The following is a 17,998-nucleotide window of genomic DNA, read 5'->3' as shown; positions in this document are numbered from 1 at the left end:
AAATAATACTGTCGTACTACTTATACACACAAGACACTTGTTTCACCATGCCAGATTATTACATCAAAATCTCTCAGAGGATAGATCAGTTCGGCAGTTGCGTGCTGCTACTGAAGAATTTCAAAGTTGATTTGGACCAGCTCTCCTTGCCGAGAAAGTTCGATTTTGACATCATCCCCTACCACAAGATATGATTTAGATTTGAACCTTGACCATCCTTTAGCATCAATCATCATGCGACCATCCTTTGTACTTACGGTATATTGAGCAGGTTCATTCACACCAAGGCTGCGCATGGTAAGAGAAACTTGGCCGCGGTCGCCCGGATTGTTGAACGACTCCCTCATTGCTCTAGGAATTCTCTATTTGCAAACGAGAAGACATACCCAAACAGTTAGATCAACACAGTGAATCATGTGAAACAACATGGAAAGAAAAAAGAACGAAGCACTTGGGCGGCCAATGCTTACCAAGAAGGTGGACATGTCGGTTTTTGTAAGGACTTTGGTATATGAAGTGCGAACTGCAGCTCAGTCTGTTGCCGGTGCAACTGCACGGGTCGGAGCAGATGCAAGTGCAAGTGTTGGTGCAGGTGCCGAAGCCGCTGCTGCTGCCGGAGATGGTGCTCCTTGTAGAGCTGGTGCCGGTGTCGGAGCAGGTGCCAGTGTCAATGCCCGATCCTCCGGTAGATCAGACTGATCCGCTGACGCGGTCGGTGCCCAATCCTCAGCTGGATCAGACTGAGCTGCTGCCGCTGTCAGTGCTAGAGCAACTGTCGGTGCTTGATCTGTGCGAGACAGCGGCGATCGTGTCTGGTCTGCTATGATCAGCTTTCTAACTTGACTAGGATCCGTGATCGTGATCCAGTTTTTTTCTTCATTTCTTTTAAACGCGAGAAGGACTAATTGTGGGGTTTTTGTTAAACCAAACTGCAGTTCATCATAGGGATTCAGCTTGTACTCAGACAACAGACTGATCCAATTTTTTGATGGACAGTGCCTTCGTTATTGACACGACATAAGAAGTGAAACCTGCAAAAATAGCCATCGTAGAGCAAACCAAACGGTTTATTCTGTGATGAATGTCACATGGCAAAACCTGCATCGTAAAATTGCAGGAAAAGAAAGAAAACATGACATTAAATCAATAAGATTTAGACAGTAAATCAATAAGATTTACTTGATGTGACACGAGTGAATACTTACGAGGAAATCACTATGTTGAAGTACTAAACAGAAGATTGATCGTCCAACTACGCGTGGCATGCAGGGGCCCCGCCTACTCCCACAAGCAGGACAGTCCAAAGGTCGTGACAAATCGTATGGACCGAACATCCATGGGACTGGAAATCCTGGTGGGTGCGATAAACCCTGCAATGCATACAGATATTGGAGTGTAACCATAATTGATAAACCGTCCTCACAAAAAATATGATCTGGATACTTCGAAATATACAGACTGAATTGAGTGGACAGACATTAACATAGACCATTCACACACCAAAAGCGGTAGTACTAATAAACAATACAGGGTTCACAAACACAAATCAAGTACTGAACAATAGTACTTACTACATACAAGCAAAGTTGCACTAACTAAACTCTGCAGACTATTTCTTGCCACCGACCTACGGGATGAGCCCCGCATAACTGACTAGGCCATGGACTTTGTGTGAGATGTCTACATGCACCATCACCATCTTGTCAACCTTGGAGAACCTAACAGAGTGGTCTTTCCACTCATAAACATGATGATGAAGACAGGCCGCATCAGATTTGTTGGGAAGCTTTACAAGAACCACACCCTTCGTAATCGAAGGCACAACCAGGAAATTGTTGTGGTCAAGTACAGCCTCGAGAACACGCCTGACAACAATGCTACAGGAGAACACTAGTTCAGGACACGTGGCGACAAGGACACAGCAGCTGGATAGTTCAGCAGTAGAACTCATCATCAGGTCTTCCAGTTCACACGGCATGACTTTGAGAACTTCATCTCCACCGCGGACCTGGTTCTAATTCAAACAGAAACCATATTTTATTACTACCTCCATTCAGAAATATAAGATGATTTTCGATATTATACTCCATATATGACTACATATACGCACAGAAATGAGTGAACAAAGACACTAGAACATGTCTTCAAAGGCATGAGAGCAGAGGCATTACATGCAATATCCATAACACAAGTTACTGAGGCAAATATACCCTCTTAAAAGGTAGCATTGATGTTCATAAAGTACTCCCTCCGTCCCAAAATTCTTGTCTTAGATTTGTCTAGATACGGATGTATCAAGTCACATTTTAGTATTAGATACATCCGTATCTAGAAAAATCTAAGACAAGAAATTTGGGACAGAGGGAGTAGTTGAATGTAATCTATAAGAAATCAGTGTCAACCTCTCGCATGTTTTGGTCAAAAGAGGAATTTAGAACCGTCATTTGGCACACTAAAATCACATGCAAGATCACCCAGAAAGTTGTACTACCAGTACTAGTACTGCGTGTTAGATGAAAAAACACGATCAAGATCGAGAAAAAGATCGTCAACAAGAGACATTACCTGGACTTGCTTAATGAGGGATCCCGTAGAGGGGGGCTTGCACAGGGCGATGGCTTTGAGCTTGTCTGCGGTAGTCTTGGCGGGGTGCTTGCGCTTCTTCGTACCATGAGCCTCGACGGTTTTGGCCAGAGACATAGACATCACGTCGGCTGGTGCTCTGGCGTCCATCCAAGAGAGGAAGCTGAGAGAGAAGAGTGAAAGGAGGAACGAGATGAGGGAGAAGCGAAGCGAGTGGGGGTTTTCTTCAAGAGAGGAAGCTGAGAGAGAAGAGTGAAATGATGGTTGCTTCGTCCGTCCAACTTACTGCTGGAAAGGAGGGGGTTTTGTGATTTGACGGCTCATTGGGCATTACTGCGGCGGTTCGATCGGGGTAGTCTACCGTCACTCTACTACGGAGTAATTTAGTGCATGGCTGGTGGACCCAGGTGCTGGCTGTCCCACATGTCGGCGAAAGTGAGTAATTTGGTGCATGGCTGGAGGAGGATCCGCACGGTAGAGCGTGTCCACTGTTTTTTGAAGAAAAAATGATTACAGCAAGCGTTTCCACTCTTACGACGGAGGAGTGCGAAACACGGCAGCCACTTGAACATACACGGTGCTCCTACTACTAGGCATGTGCAGTGGTTCATACGTCAGTACTACACAATCTTGTTGCTAGTGTAGTAAGATATGACGATAACAAATGATGTTGTGCGCATGTCAACTACTCCTATATGTAACATAGTACCGCTTTTTCGACTGTCCGGTCGAGAATGAACGGTGAGATCAATGTTAACAGAACTAGGTCCACAACGCACGGAGAGTACGGTGCTACAGTACTCCACGAAACATGAACCATATGAAGCACGAATAGTGTTAGGCAGGGTGTATGAAGGGTGCACAGGATGGGAGCAAAAGTTCCCTTCTCGACCCACTTTTGGGTGTTTGGCAGAGTGCATGAAGGGTGCATGAGTCCACACTAGTAGGTTGACAAAAATACACGAAGAGGAAACAACTATATTGAGATGAGAATGCAACCAAACACACCCACATGCTTTGTGCTACAGTGACTGATCTGCACCGTCTGAGTTTGATCCAACGGTCATGTTGCACTGAGACATGGACATGCCCATGCAGAGAGCGCCTAAACACCACCGAAGTCCCTCTGCTTCTCGAGGCGCACGACGTTGGTGATGCAGGGTGCAACCGCCCGCAGAGCCCACTCCCGGTCGACGGGAGCCAGCTCGTCAAAGACGGCGTCCAATGGCACGAATGGATTCCGATGACGGAGCCCTGAATGGATTCGCCCGGCAATGGCGACAGCATCCCGCAACCCCTCCTTGTCCAGCTCAGCCCCACCATCGCGCGGAGACGGCTCAGCTCCTCGGAGATATAGGTGAAGAAGGAGACCAGGTAAGGAAGCCGCAGCTCGTTGAAGTCGACCGGGTGGTCGAACGGGTTTAGCCCGACGGCCGGCATCGTCGCGCTGGCACGACGGTAGGCATCGTGCAGCCGCAACACGTGCGTGGCAACTTGGTTCACCAAGTGGCCGAGGCGATCCTGGACCTCGTCACTATCGGCCCGCTCGCGCTCCAGCCGGCTCCCCCGACGGCCTATCGTATCTCCCGCTTTCTACAACAACGCCGCCGACGCCTCGAGCATCTTTGTGGTGGATGCCTGCCGCTTTTGAAGCTCCGTGAACTCCCGCACATAACGGAGGAGCATGGCACTCCTCTCCTCCTTGAGCTCACGGAGCTCCACGTCCTTGGCCCTGAGCTCCGCATCCTTGGCATGGAGCTCCTGTGTCAGGCGCCTCACCTCAGACTCCGTGATCTGCTGCGCCGCCATGGCACCAGGTAGAAGCAATGGGGAGAGGAAGCAAAGGGGCGAAACGGCTGAAAGGCAATGCAATCTACGGGAAGGCGGAGGGAGCGGGGAATCTTTTGGTTTTCACCACGGTAAAACACCAGTCGACGACTTCTCACATCAGGGAGCAGTGGGTTTTTTACAGGCGGAGTCATCGTGACTAATTGCTGCCGCGCCTGCTCCCGTCAATCAAAAAATTAAAAATCCTGTCGCGCCTGCTCCAGTCAATCAAAAAATTAAAAATCCTGCCGCACCCAAACACCAGAGCAACGCTGCGGTGGATATTTAAATTTACCTGCCGGCAAGTAGATAAAAAAAGGGGTGAAAAAACAAATGTGGCGGCGGCCTAGCTAATCGGTCAAACTAGCCCAACTAGCTAGCCACCATGCTTCACTGATGTACTCGGCGGGAAAGGTGGTCTTTCGTGATTTGACGACTCATTTACTTGCTTCGGCGCTACGACCGAGGAGGACCCAGAAAACGCGTGGTAGGGCGTCCCACGTCAGGAAGAATATATGCGTGCACCACCCGGGAGGACCCCGAAACCGCGCTGTAGGGTGTGCCACGTCTCGGCACGGAGGAAAAATGTGCGTGTAAAAATATACTGTATCAGACGTAGTACCTATGGTTCAACCTCGGGACCCAGCCAGTCGGTCGAAAACAGCCCACTAGCCACACAGCTTCATCATGCAAACGTGGCACGGAGGATAGATGTGGATAGCTCCGTCTTGACCAGCCACAACGTCTCTTGTTCTAGGCGATTCTTCTATTTTTCAAGCTTTTTTTTGTTGTAATAACACCACGACAAGCTAGCGCCGCTCTTTGTGTGTGCCCGTGCAAAGGTTAGACGATGGAGAGAAGAGAGATTGAGATCGCAGACCTGGGACCTACCAGTAAGTGAGACAACAGTCATGCACGTGTTGACGAGGCACTCCCTCTACTCTACTCAACGCAAGTACTGTATAAATCAAGTTATGGGACAAAGCCAACAACCATTCGTTTTTTTAGGCTATCGACTTACGCTTTGTAGTCCAGGTTGCCAGTTCGAATCTCGTCTTTCAGATTTGTTAGTTTTAGGTCCAAATTTGATTAATGACAAGTGGGACCCCCATGTGTTCTTTCGATATTTCAGTGTAGGATGGTTTTTTTGAACAAACACTTTGCGCGGTTAGACAAGTAACGGCACGAGTTACACGTATTTTGCAAGTTTACGAACAAAAATGACAGCGGCATAGAATATCACATCCACCCCGCAGCTTAGATACTATGGTGATACGAGTTTTTACACCGTTGGAAGTGAGATCCAATGGCTTGGGAGTAGTCTTTGTAATTATGCGCAATTTTCAAACTCTCCAAAGGTTTTTTTGCAAATAAAACATTCAGGCCTCGTGTGTGCCCCTGCATCTTCGATCCAACGGCTCCCCGGTGCTCATATTAGGTGCTCCCCGTAGCTTAATTACCCGCTACGGTGATATGAGCATCTAGGTCGTATGATCAGTGATCAGATGGCACATGCGTAGTACTTGTACTTTCTGTGCATTTCCCAAACTCTATCAGCCGTATATTGCAAAAACATTCAAACCTCCTACTGTGGGCCGTTAGATCTCAGTGAACTCGTATCACCATAGAATCTACGGTGCGGGAGCACCTCATACTCTCCCGTGCGAGAAAACATAAGGTGCTATCGCAGCTTGGATGCTATGGTGATACGAGCTTGGAGGTCGTTTGATCTGAGATCCAATGGCATCTGAGCAGTCTTTGTGCTTGTAAGCAGTGGCCGAACTCTTTTGGGGCTTTTCTGCAAAAAACCATTTGAACCACCGAGGAGGTGTTGGGTCACAAATCCAACGCCTCCGAAGAGCTTGTATCACCAAAGCATCTAAGGTGTGGTAGCACATGATATTCTTACATACAGGAGAATATGATGTCCTCCTTCATCTTAGATTCTACGGTGATACGAGCTTCGAGGTCGTTGGATATGGGATCAAAGGGCATCTAAGTAGTTTTTGTACAAATTGTGTGCAATTCTCAAACTCATCAAGGTTTCCTGCAAAAATATTAAGACACATCATGTGAGCTGCTATATCTCAGATCTACAAGCTCCAAGCAACTCGTATCGGCATATAACATCTAAGGTATGGGGGCACATGATATTCTCCCGGGGAGGAGGGGTGGGGGTGCACAACCAATCGGTGGTTGGGAGGGTGGGGACAAATATAATCTAAACAACCCTAAACAGAGCTCCACAATTTTATCTAAGGTCGAGGGGTTGACCCCCGACAATCATAGCTCCGCCTAAACACAACATTTGCATGTACTGTAGTACTAGACTTAATATTCATGTTTCAGTTTCATGTTCATTTTAAATATTGAACTGAGGACCATGGATGTCTTACATTTTACTCCCTTTGTTCCTAAATATTAGTCTTTTTAGAGGCTTCAGATGGACTGGCACATACGGATGTATATAGACATATTTTAGAGTCTAGATTCACTCATTTTGCTCCGTATGTAGTCACTTGTTGAACTCTCTAAAAGACTAATATTTAGGAATAGAAGGAGTATTTTTGAATTCGTGTCATACATGCATGGTTTGGAAAAATAGATGCACTATACTTATTGGATTGTTGTTGTGTTCGTGCGTGTGTGTGTGTGTGTGTGTGTGTGTGGTCATATGCTTGATACATACAAAGTTTTCTCACCTCCATATTGTTCATCTTTTAAATTTGAATTTGCATTGGAAAACTTACTAGGGATACCATGAAATGTGAAATCCACGTTGAGATCACTATATCACAAACTCACTCTAATTCAACAACTCGTCATAAATCAATTACCACGTTGAGATTAGTATTTGCAAGGAAAATACGGGTATTGTAATACACATAGATTCGTTCGGCAATTTAAAAGGTTCCTTTCGTATTCTCGAATGGTAGGACCCAACGGCGTACCAGCCAGACCTTGGCTCGTGTTGATCCTAAAAAAAACCGGGCTCGTGTCCTTCGGTGGCGTGCTGTTGGAAATATGCCCTAGAGGCAATAATAAATTGGTTATTATTATATTTCCTTGTTCATGATAAATGTTGATTATCCATGCTAGAATTGTATTGATAGGAAACTCAGATACATGTGTGGATACATAGACAACACCATGTCCCTAGTAAGCCTCTAGTTGACTAGCTCGTTGATCAATAGATGGTTACAATTTCCTGACCATGGACATTGGATGTCGTTGATAACGGGATCACATCATTAGGAGAATGATGTGATGGACAAGACCCAATCCTAAGCCTAGCACAAGATCGTGTAGTTCGTTTGCTTAGAGCTTTTCTAATGTCAAGTATCATTTCCTTAGACCATGAGATTGTGCAACTCCCGGATACCGTAGGAATGCTTTGGGTGTACCAAACGTCACAACGTAACTGGGTGGCTATAAAGGTGCACTACAGGTATCTCCGAAAGTGTCTATTGGGTTGGCACGAATCGAGACTGGGATTTGTCACTCCGTGTAAACGGAGAGGTATCTCTGGGCCCACTCGGTAGGACATCATCATAATGTGCACAATGTGACCAAGGAGTTGATCACGGGATGATGTGAGTTACGGAACGAGTAAAGAGACTTGCCGGTAACGAGATTGAACAAGGTATCGGGATACCGACGATCGAATCTCGGGCAAGTAACATACCGATGGACAAAGGGAATTGCATACGGGATTGATTGAATCCCCGACATCGTGGTTCATCCGATGAGATCATCGTGGAACATGTGGGAGCCAACATGGGTATGCAGATCCCGCTGTTGGTTATTGACCGGAGAACGTCTCGGTCATGTCTGCATGGTTCCCGAACCCGTAGGGTCTACACACTTAAGGTTCGATGACGCTAGGGTTATAGGGAAAGTATGTACGTGGTTACCGAATGTTGTTCGGAGTCCCGGATGAGATCCCGGACGTCACGAGGAGTTCCGTAATGGTCCGGAGGTAAAGATTTATATATGGGAAGTCCTGTTTTGGTCACCGGAAAAGTTTCGGGTGATATCGGTAATGTACCGGGACCACCGGGAGGGTCCCGGGGGTCCACCAAGTGGGGCCACCAGCCCCAGAAGGCTGCGTGGGCCAAGTGTGGGAGGGGACCAGCCCCAGGTGGGCTAGTGCGCCCCCTACCAAGGCCCAAGGCGCATGGGAGAGTGGGAGGGGGCAAACCCTAGGTCCAGATGGGCCTTACGGCCCACCCTAGTGGCGCCCCCCCTCTCCTCCCCTTGGCCGCCCCCTAGATGGGATCTAGGGCTGGCCGCCAGCCCTTGGGGTGGAAACCCTAGAGGGGGCGCAGCCCCTCCCCCCCTATATATAGTTGAGGTTTGGGGCTGCCCAAGACATGAGAACGTCTCTCTTTCGGCGCAGCCCTACCCCTCTCCCTCCTCCTCCTCTCCCGCGGTGCTTGGCGAAGCCCTGCGGGATTGCCACGCTCCTCCACCACCACCACACCGTCGTGCTGCTACTGGACGGAGTCTTCCTCAACCTCTCCCTCTCTCCTTGCTGGATCAAGGCGTGGGAGACGTCACCGGGCTGCACGTGTGTTGAACGCGGAGGCACCGTTCTTCGGTGCTTAGATCGGAATCAACCGCGATCTGAATCGCTACGAGTACGACTGCTTCATCCGTGTTCTTGCAACGCTTCCGCATCGCGATCTACAATGGTATGTAGATGCACTCCCCTTCCCCTCGTTGCTAGATTACTCCATAGATTAATCTTGGTGATGCGTAGAAAATTTTGAATTTCTGCTACGTTCCCCAACAGTGGCATCATGAGCTAGGTCTATGCGTAGTTTCTATGCACGAGTAGAACACAGAGCAGTTGTGGGCGTAGATGTTGCCAATTCTTCTTGCCGCTACTAGTGTTATCTTGTTTCGGCGGCATTGTGGGATGAAGCGGCCCGGACCGACCTTACACGTACGCTTACGTGAGACAGGTTCCACCGACTGACATGCACTAGTTGCATAAGGTGGCTAGCGGGTGTCTGTCTCTCCCACTTTAGTCGGAACGGATTCGATGAAAAGGGTCCTTATGAAGGGTAAATAGAAATTGGCATATCACGTTGTGGTTTTACGTAGGTAAGAAACGTTCTTGCTAGAAACCTATACAAGCCACGTAAAAACTTGCAACAACAATTAGAGGACGTCTAACTTGTTTTTGCAGCATGTGCTATGTGATGTGATATGGCCAGAAGATGTGATGAATGATATATGTGATGTATGAGATTGATCATATTCTTGTAATAGGAATCACGACTTGCATGTCGATGAGTATGACAACCGGCAGGAGCCATAGGAGTTGTCTTTATTTTTGTATGACCTGCGTGCCATTGAATAACGCCATGTAAATTACTTTACTTTATTGCTAAGCGCGTTAGCCATAGAAGTAGAATTAATCGTTGGCGTGACAACTTCATGAAGACACAATGATGGAGATCACGATGATGGAGATCATGGTGTCATGCCGGTGACAAAGATGATCATGGTGCCCCGAAGATGGAGATCAAAGGAGCAAAATGATATTGGCCATATCATGTCACTATTTGATTGCATGTGATGTTTATCATGTTATGCATCTTATTTGCTTAGAACGACGGTAGTAAGTAAGATGATCCCTCACTAAAATTTCAAGAAACGTGTTCCCCCTAACTGTGCACCATTGCGGAGGTTCGTTGTTTCGAAGCACCACGTGATGATCGGGTGTGATAGATTCTAACGTTCAAATACAACGGGTGTTGACGAGCCTAGCATGTACAGACATGGCCTCGGAACACATGCGAAACACTTAGGTTGACTTGACGAGCCTAGCATGTACAGACATGGCCTCGGAACACAAGAGACCGAAAGGTCGAACATGAGTCATATAGTAGATACGATCAACATGGAGATGTTCACCGATGATGACTAGTCCGTCTCACGTGATGATCGGACACGGCCTAGTTTGACTCGAATCATGTATCACTTAGATGACTAGAGGGATGTCTATCTGAGTGGGAGTTCATTCATTAATCAGATGAACTCAATTATCATGAACATAGTCAAAAGGTCTTTGCAAATCATGTCATAGCTTGCGCTTTAGTTCTACTGTTTAATATATGTTCCTAGAGAAAAATTAGTTGAAAGATGATAGTAGCAATTATGCGGACTAGGTCCGTTAACTGAGGATTGTCCTCATTGCTGCACAGAAGGCTTATGTCCTTAATGCACCGCTCGGTGTGCTGAACCTCAACGTCGTCTGTAGATGTTGCGAAACATCTGACATACACGTTTTGATGACTACGTGATAGTTCTAATGGTTTATAATTGTGGCACCAAAGACATTTTGAAACGTCGCAGAACATATGAGATGTTCCGAAGACTGAAATTGGGATTTCAGACTAGTGCCCACGTCAAGAGGTATGAGACCTGTGACAAGTTTCTTAAGCCTGCAAACTAAGGGAGAAAAGCTCAATCGTTGAGCATGTGCTCAGATTGTCTGAGTACCACAATCACTTGAATCGAGTGGGAGTTAATCTCCCAGATGAGATAGTGATGGTTCTCCATAGTCACTGCCACCAAGCTAGTAGAGCTTCGTGATGAACTATAACATATCAGGGATAGTTATGATTGTTGGGGATCGTAGCAGAATTTTAAAATTTTCCTACGCTCACCAAGATCCATCTATGGAGTATACTAGCAACGAGGGGAAAGGAGTGCATCTACATACCCTTGTAGATCGCGAGCGGAAGCGTTCCAATGAACGTTGTTGACGGAGTCGTACTCGCCGTGATTCAAATCACCGATGACCGAGTGCCGAACGGACGGCACCTCCGCGTTCAACACACGTATAGTGCAGCGACGTCTCCTCCTTCTTGATCCAGCAAGGGGGAAGGAGAGGTTGATGGAGATCCAGCAGCACGACGGCGTGGTGATGGACGTAGCGGGTCAAAGCAGGGCTTCGCCGAGCTTCTGCGAGAGGGAGAGGTGTAGCAGGGGAGGAGGGAGGCGCCCAAGGCTGTTGTACTCTTGCCCTCCCTCCCCCCTTTATATAGGCCCCCTGGGAGGGGGGGGGCGCCGGCCAAGATCCCATCAAGGGAGGGGGCGGCGGCCAAGGGGGGAGACTTGCCCCCCAAGGCAAGTGGGGCGCCCCCCACCCTAGGGTTTCCAACCCTAGGCGCAGGGGGAGGCCCATGGGGGGCGCCCAGCCCACTAGGGGATGGTTCCCTTCCCACATCAGCCCACGGGGCCCTCCGGGATAGGTGGCCCCACCCGGTGGACCCCCGGGACCCTTCCGATGGTCCCGGTACAATACCGGTAACCCCCGAAACTTTCCCGGTGGCCGAAACTTGACTTCCTATATATAATTCTTCACTTCCGGACCATTCCGGAACTCCTCGTGACGTCCGGGATCTCATCCGGGACTCCGAACAACTTTCGGGTTTCCGCATACTCATATCTCTACAACCCTAGCGTCACCGAACCTTAAGTGTGTAGACCCTACGGGTTCGGGAGACATGCAGACATGACCGAGACGCCTCTCCGGTCAATAACCAACAGCGGGATCTGGATACCCATGTTGGCTCCCACATGTTCCATGATGATCTCATCGGATGAACCACGATGTCGAGGATTCAATCAATCCCGTATACAATTCCCTTTGTCAATCGGTATGTTACTTGCCCGAGATTCGATCGTCGGTATCCCAATACCTTGTTCAATCTCGTTACCAGCAAGTCTCTTTACTCGTACCGCAATGCATGATCCCGTGACCAACACCTTAGTCACATTGAGCTCATTATGATGATGCATTACTGAGTGGGCCCAAAGATACCTCCCCGTCATACGGAGTGACAAATCCCAGTCTCGATCCGTGCCAACCCAACAGACACTTTCGGAGATACCTGTAGTGCACCTTTATAGTCACCCAGTTACGTTGTGATGTTTGGCACACCCAAAGCACTCTTACGGTATCCGGGAGTTGCACGATCTCATGGTCTAAGGAAAAGATACTTGACATTGGAAAAGCTCTAGCAAACGAAACTACACGATCTTTTATGCTATGCTTAGGATTGGGTCTTATCCATCACATCATTCTCCTAATGATGTGATCCCGTTATCAACGACATCCAATGTCCATAGTCAGGAAACCATGACTATCGGTTGATCAACAAGCTAGTCAACTAGAGGCTTACTAGGGACACGTTGTGGTCTATATATTCACACATGTATTAGGATTTCCGGATAACACAATTATAGCATGAACAATAGACAATTATCATGAACAAAGAAATATAACAATAACCATTTATTATTGCCTCTAGGGCATATTTCCAACAATGATGATCCTTGAGCTATTCGCGATGTTTGACACCGCGAGAGTAGAAATCAAGAAGGAGCATCAATTGTTGATGGTTAGTAAAACCACTAGTTTAAGAAGGGCAAGGGCAAAGGGGATACTTCATGAAACAGCAAGTCGTTTGCTGCTCTAGTGAAGAATCCCAAGGTTGAACCCAAACCCGAGACTAAGTGCTTCTGTAATGCGAGGAACGGTCACTGAAGCAGTACTACCCTAGATATTTGGTAGATGAGAAGGCAGGCAAGGTCGACAGAAGTATATTAGATATACATTATATGAATGTGTACTTTACTAGTACTCCTAGCAGCACCAGGGTATTAGATACCGGTTCGGTTGCTAAGTGTTAGTAACTCGAAATAAAAGCTGCGGAATAAATGGAGACTAGCTAAAGGCGAGATGACGATGTGTGTTGGAAGTGTTTCCAAGGTTGATGTGATCAAGCATCGCATGCTCCCTCTACCATCGAGATTGGTGTTTGCGTTGAGCATAAACATGATTGGATTATGTTTATCGCAATACCGTTATTCATTTAAGGAGAATAATGGTTACTCTGTTTATTTGAATAATACCTTAAATGGTCTTGCACCTAAAATGAATCTCGATCGTAGTGATACACATGTTCATGCCAAAAGTAATGATAGTACCACATACTTGTGGCACTGCTATTTGAGTCATATTGGGATAAAACGCATGAAGAAGCTCCATGTAGATGGATCTTTGGACTCACTCGTTTTTGAAAAGATTGAGACATGCGAACCATGTCTATTGGTATATATGCATGAAGAAAATCCATGCAGATGGATCGTTTGGACTCACTTGATTTTGAATCACTTGAGACATGCAAATCATACCACATGGGCAAGATGACTGTAAGGCCTCGTTTTCAGTAAGATGGAACAAGAGAGCAACTTATTGGAAGTAATACATTTTGATGTATGCAGTCCAATGAGTGCTGAGGCATGCAGTGGATATCGTTATGTTCTTACTTCACAGATGGTTTGAGTAGATGCTGAGTGTATTTACTTGATGAAACACAAGTCTGAATTATTGAAAGGTTCAAGTAATTTCAGAGTGAAGTTGAAGATCGTCGTGACAAGAGGATAAAATGTCTGTGATATGATCATAGAGATGAGTATTTGAGTTACGAGTTTGGCACACAATTAAGACATTGTGGAAAGTGTTTCACAATTAATACCGCCTGGAACACCATAGTGTGATGGTGTGTCCGAACATCATAACTGCACCCTATTGGATATGGTGCATGCCATGATGTCTCTTATCGAATTACCACTATCGTTTATGGGTTAGGCATTAGAGACAACCGCATTCACTTTAAATAGGGCACCACGCAATTCCGTTGAGACGACACCGTTTAGAGAAACCTAAGTTGTCGTTTCTTAAAAGTTTGGGGTTGCGATGCTTATGTGAAAAAGTTTCAGGCTGAAAAGCTCGAACCCAAAGCGGATAAATGCATCTTCATAGAAAACCCAAAACAGTTGGGTATACCCCCTATTTCAGATCTGGAAGCAAAAGTAATTGCTTCTAGAAACGAGTCCTTTCTCGAGGAAAAGTTTCTCTCGAAAGAATTGAGTGGGAGGATGGTGGAGACTTGATAAGGTTATTGAACCGTCACTTCAACTAGTGTGTAGCAGGGCACAGGAAGTTGTTCCTATGGCATCTACACCAATTGAAGTGGAAGCTCATGATAGTGATCATGAAACTTCGGATCAAGTCACTACCAAACCTCGTAGGACGACGAGGATGCGTGCTACTTCAGAGTGGTACGTGATCCTGTCTGAGATATCATGTTGTTGGACAATACTGAACCTACGAGCTATGGAGAAGTGATGGTGGGCCCATATTCCGACAAATGGTTGGAAGCCATGAAATCCGAGATAAATGGATCTTTAAGAAGAAGACGGACGTGGACGGTAATGTTACCGTCTATGAAGCTCGACTTGTGGCAAAGAGTATTTTCACAAGTTCAAGGAGTTGACTACGATGAGATTTTCTCATCCGTAGCGATGCTTAAGTCCGTCGGAATCATGTTAGCATTAGCTGCATTTATGAAATCTGGCAGATGGATGTCAAAACAAGTTTCCTTGCCAGTTTTCGTAAGGAAAGGTTGTATGTGATACAATCAGAAAGGTTTTGTCGATCATAAGGATGCTAAAAGGTATGCTAGCTCCAGCGATCCTTCCATGGATTAGAGCAAGCATCTCGGAGTCAGAATATACGCTTTGATGGAGTGATCAAAGTTTTTGGGTTTATACAAAGTTTGTTAGAAACTTGTATTTACAATAAAGTGAGTGGGAGCGCTACAACATTTCTGATAAGGATATGTGAATGACATATTGTTGATCCGAAATGATGTAAAATTTCTGGAAAGCATAAAGGGTTGTTTGAAAGGAGTTTTTCAAAGGAAGACCTGGATAAAAGCTGCTTACATATTGAGCATCAAGATCTATAGAGATAGATCAAGACGCCCGATGGTACTTTCAAAGAACGCACACCTTGACATGATTTTGAAAGAGTTCAAAATAGATCAGCAAAGAAGGAGTTCTTGGCTGTGTTACAAGGTGTGAATATTGAGTAAGACTCAAGACCTGACCACAGCAGAAGAGAGAGAAAGGACGAAGGTCGTCCCCTACGCTTCAGACGTAGGCTCTATAGTATGCTATGCTGTGTACCACACATGTAGTGTGCCTTGCCATGAATTGGTCAAGGGGTACAATAGTGATCCGGGAGTGGATCACATGACAGCGGTCGAACTTATCATTAGTATCTAGTGGACTAAGGAATTTTCTCGATTATGGAGGTGAAAAGGAGTTCGTCGTAAAGGGTTACGTCGATGCGAACTTTGACACTAATCCGGATGACTCTGAGTAGTACACCGGATTCGTATAGTAGAGCAGTTATTTGAAATGGCTCCAAATAGCGCGTGGTAGCATCCACGAGATGACATAGATATTCGTAAAGCACACACGGATCTGAAAGGTTCAGACCCATTGACTAATAACCTCTCTCACTAGCATAACATGATCAAACCAGAACTCATTGAGTGTTAATCACATAGAGATGTGAACTAGATTGTTGACTCTAGTAAACTCTTGGGTGTTGGTCGCATGGTGATGTGACCTGTGAGTGTTAATCACATGGTGATGTGAACTAGATTATTGACTCTAGTGCAAGTGGGAGACTGTTGGAAATATGCCCTAGAGGCAATAATAAATTGGTTATTATTATATTTCCTTGTTCATGATAAACGTTTATTATCCATGCTAGAATTGTATTGATAGGAAACTCAGATACATGTGTGGATACATAGACAACACCATGTCCCTAGTAAGCCTCTAGGTGACTAGCTCGTTGATCAATAGATGGTTACGGTTTCCTGACCATGGACATTGGATGTCGTTGATAACGGGATCACATCATTAGGAGAATGATGTGATGGACAAGACCCAATCCTAAGCCTAGCACAAGATCGTGTAGTTCGTTTGCTCAGAGCTTTTCTAATGTCAAGTATCATTTCCTTAGACCATGAGATTGTGCAACTCCCGGATACCGTAGTAATGCTTTGGGTGTACCAAACGTCACAACGTAACTGGGTGGCTATAAAGGTGCACTACAGGTATCTCCGATAGTGTCTGTTGGGTTGGCACGAATCGAGACTGGGATTTGTCACTCCGTGTAAACGGAGAGGTATCTCTGGGCCCACTCGGTAGGACATCATCATAATGTGCACAATGTGACCAAGGAGTTGATCACGGGATGATGTGAGTTACGGAACGAGTAAAGAGACTTGCCGGTAACGAGATTGAACAAGGTATCGGGATACCGACGATCGAATCTCGGGCAAGTAACATACCGATGGACAAAGGGAATTGCATACGGGATTGATTGAATCCCCGACATCGTGGTTCATCCGATGAGATCATCATGGAACATGTGGGAGCCAACATGGGTATGCAGATCCCGCTGTTGGTTATTGACCGGAGAACGTCTCGGTCATGTCTGCATGGTTCCCGAACCCGTAGGGTCTACACACTTAAGGTTCGATGACGCTAGGGTTATAGGGAAAGTATGTACGTGGTTACCGAATGTTGTTCGGAGTCCCGGATGAGATCCCGGACGTCACGAGGAGTTCCAGAATGGTCCGGGTAAAGATTTATATATGGGAAGTCCTGTTTTGGTCACCGGAAAAGTTTCGGGTGATATCGGTAATGTACCGGGACCACCGGGAGGGTCCCGGGGGTCCACCAAGTGGGGCCACCAGCCCCAGAAGGCTGCGTGGGCCAAGTGTGGGAGGGGACCAGCCCCAGGTGGGCTGGTGCGCCCCCCCACCAAGGCCCAAGGCGCATGGGAGAGTGGGAGGGGGCAAACCCTAGGTCCAGATGGGCCTTAAGGCCCACCCTAGTGGCGCCCCCCCTCTCCTCCCCTTGGCCGCCCCCCTAGATGGGATCTAGGGCTGGCCGCCAGCCCTTGGGGTGGAAACCCTAGAGGGGGCGCAGCCCCTCCCCCCCTATATATAGTTGAGGTTTGGGGCTGCCCAAGACATGAGAACGTCTCTCTTTCGGCGCAGCCCTACCCCTCTCCCTCCTCCTCCTCTCCCGCGGTGCTTGGCGAAGCCCTGCGGGATTGCCATGCTCCTCCACCAACACCACGCCGTCGTGCTGCAGCTGGACGGAGTCTTCCTCAACCTCTCCCTCTCTCCTTGCTGGATCAAGGCGTGGGAGACGTCACCGGGCTGCACGTGTGTTGAACGCGGAGGCACCGTTCTTTGGTGCTTAGATCGGAATCAACCGCGATCTGAATCGCTACGAGTATGACTCCTTCATCCGCGTTCTTGCAACGCTTCCGCATCGCGATCTACAATGGTATGTAGATGCACTCTCCTTCCCCTCGTTGCTAGATTACTCCATAGATTAATCTTGGTGATGCGTAGAAAATTTTGAATTTCTGCTACGTTCCCCAACACGTGCGTGGTACGCACATTAGGCAACCCCAACCAGTCGAGCCTCAGCGTTTCAAGTCGAAATATCTGGCGGCCAGAATTCCAGCCCTAGGAAATTCCCCTAATGTCCCCGGTCCATAATGACTACCGATAAACAACGGAGGGATGCTTTAGTAACTAGACAACGTTACCTACCGTGCCGAGCACGGTTCAATTCCCTCGGTCGCCGCTCGTCAAGGTCACCCGTCAACTGCATTGCCTAGTAC

Source organism: Aegilops tauschii, chromosome 5 (assembly GCF_002575655.3).
Source record: "Aegilops tauschii subsp. strangulata cultivar AL8/78 chromosome 5, Aet v6.0, whole genome shotgun sequence".
NCBI classification, from domain to species: domain Eukaryota; kingdom Viridiplantae; phylum Streptophyta; class Magnoliopsida; order Poales; family Poaceae; genus Aegilops; species Aegilops tauschii.
Note: the sequence above shows the minus strand (reverse complement) of the source record.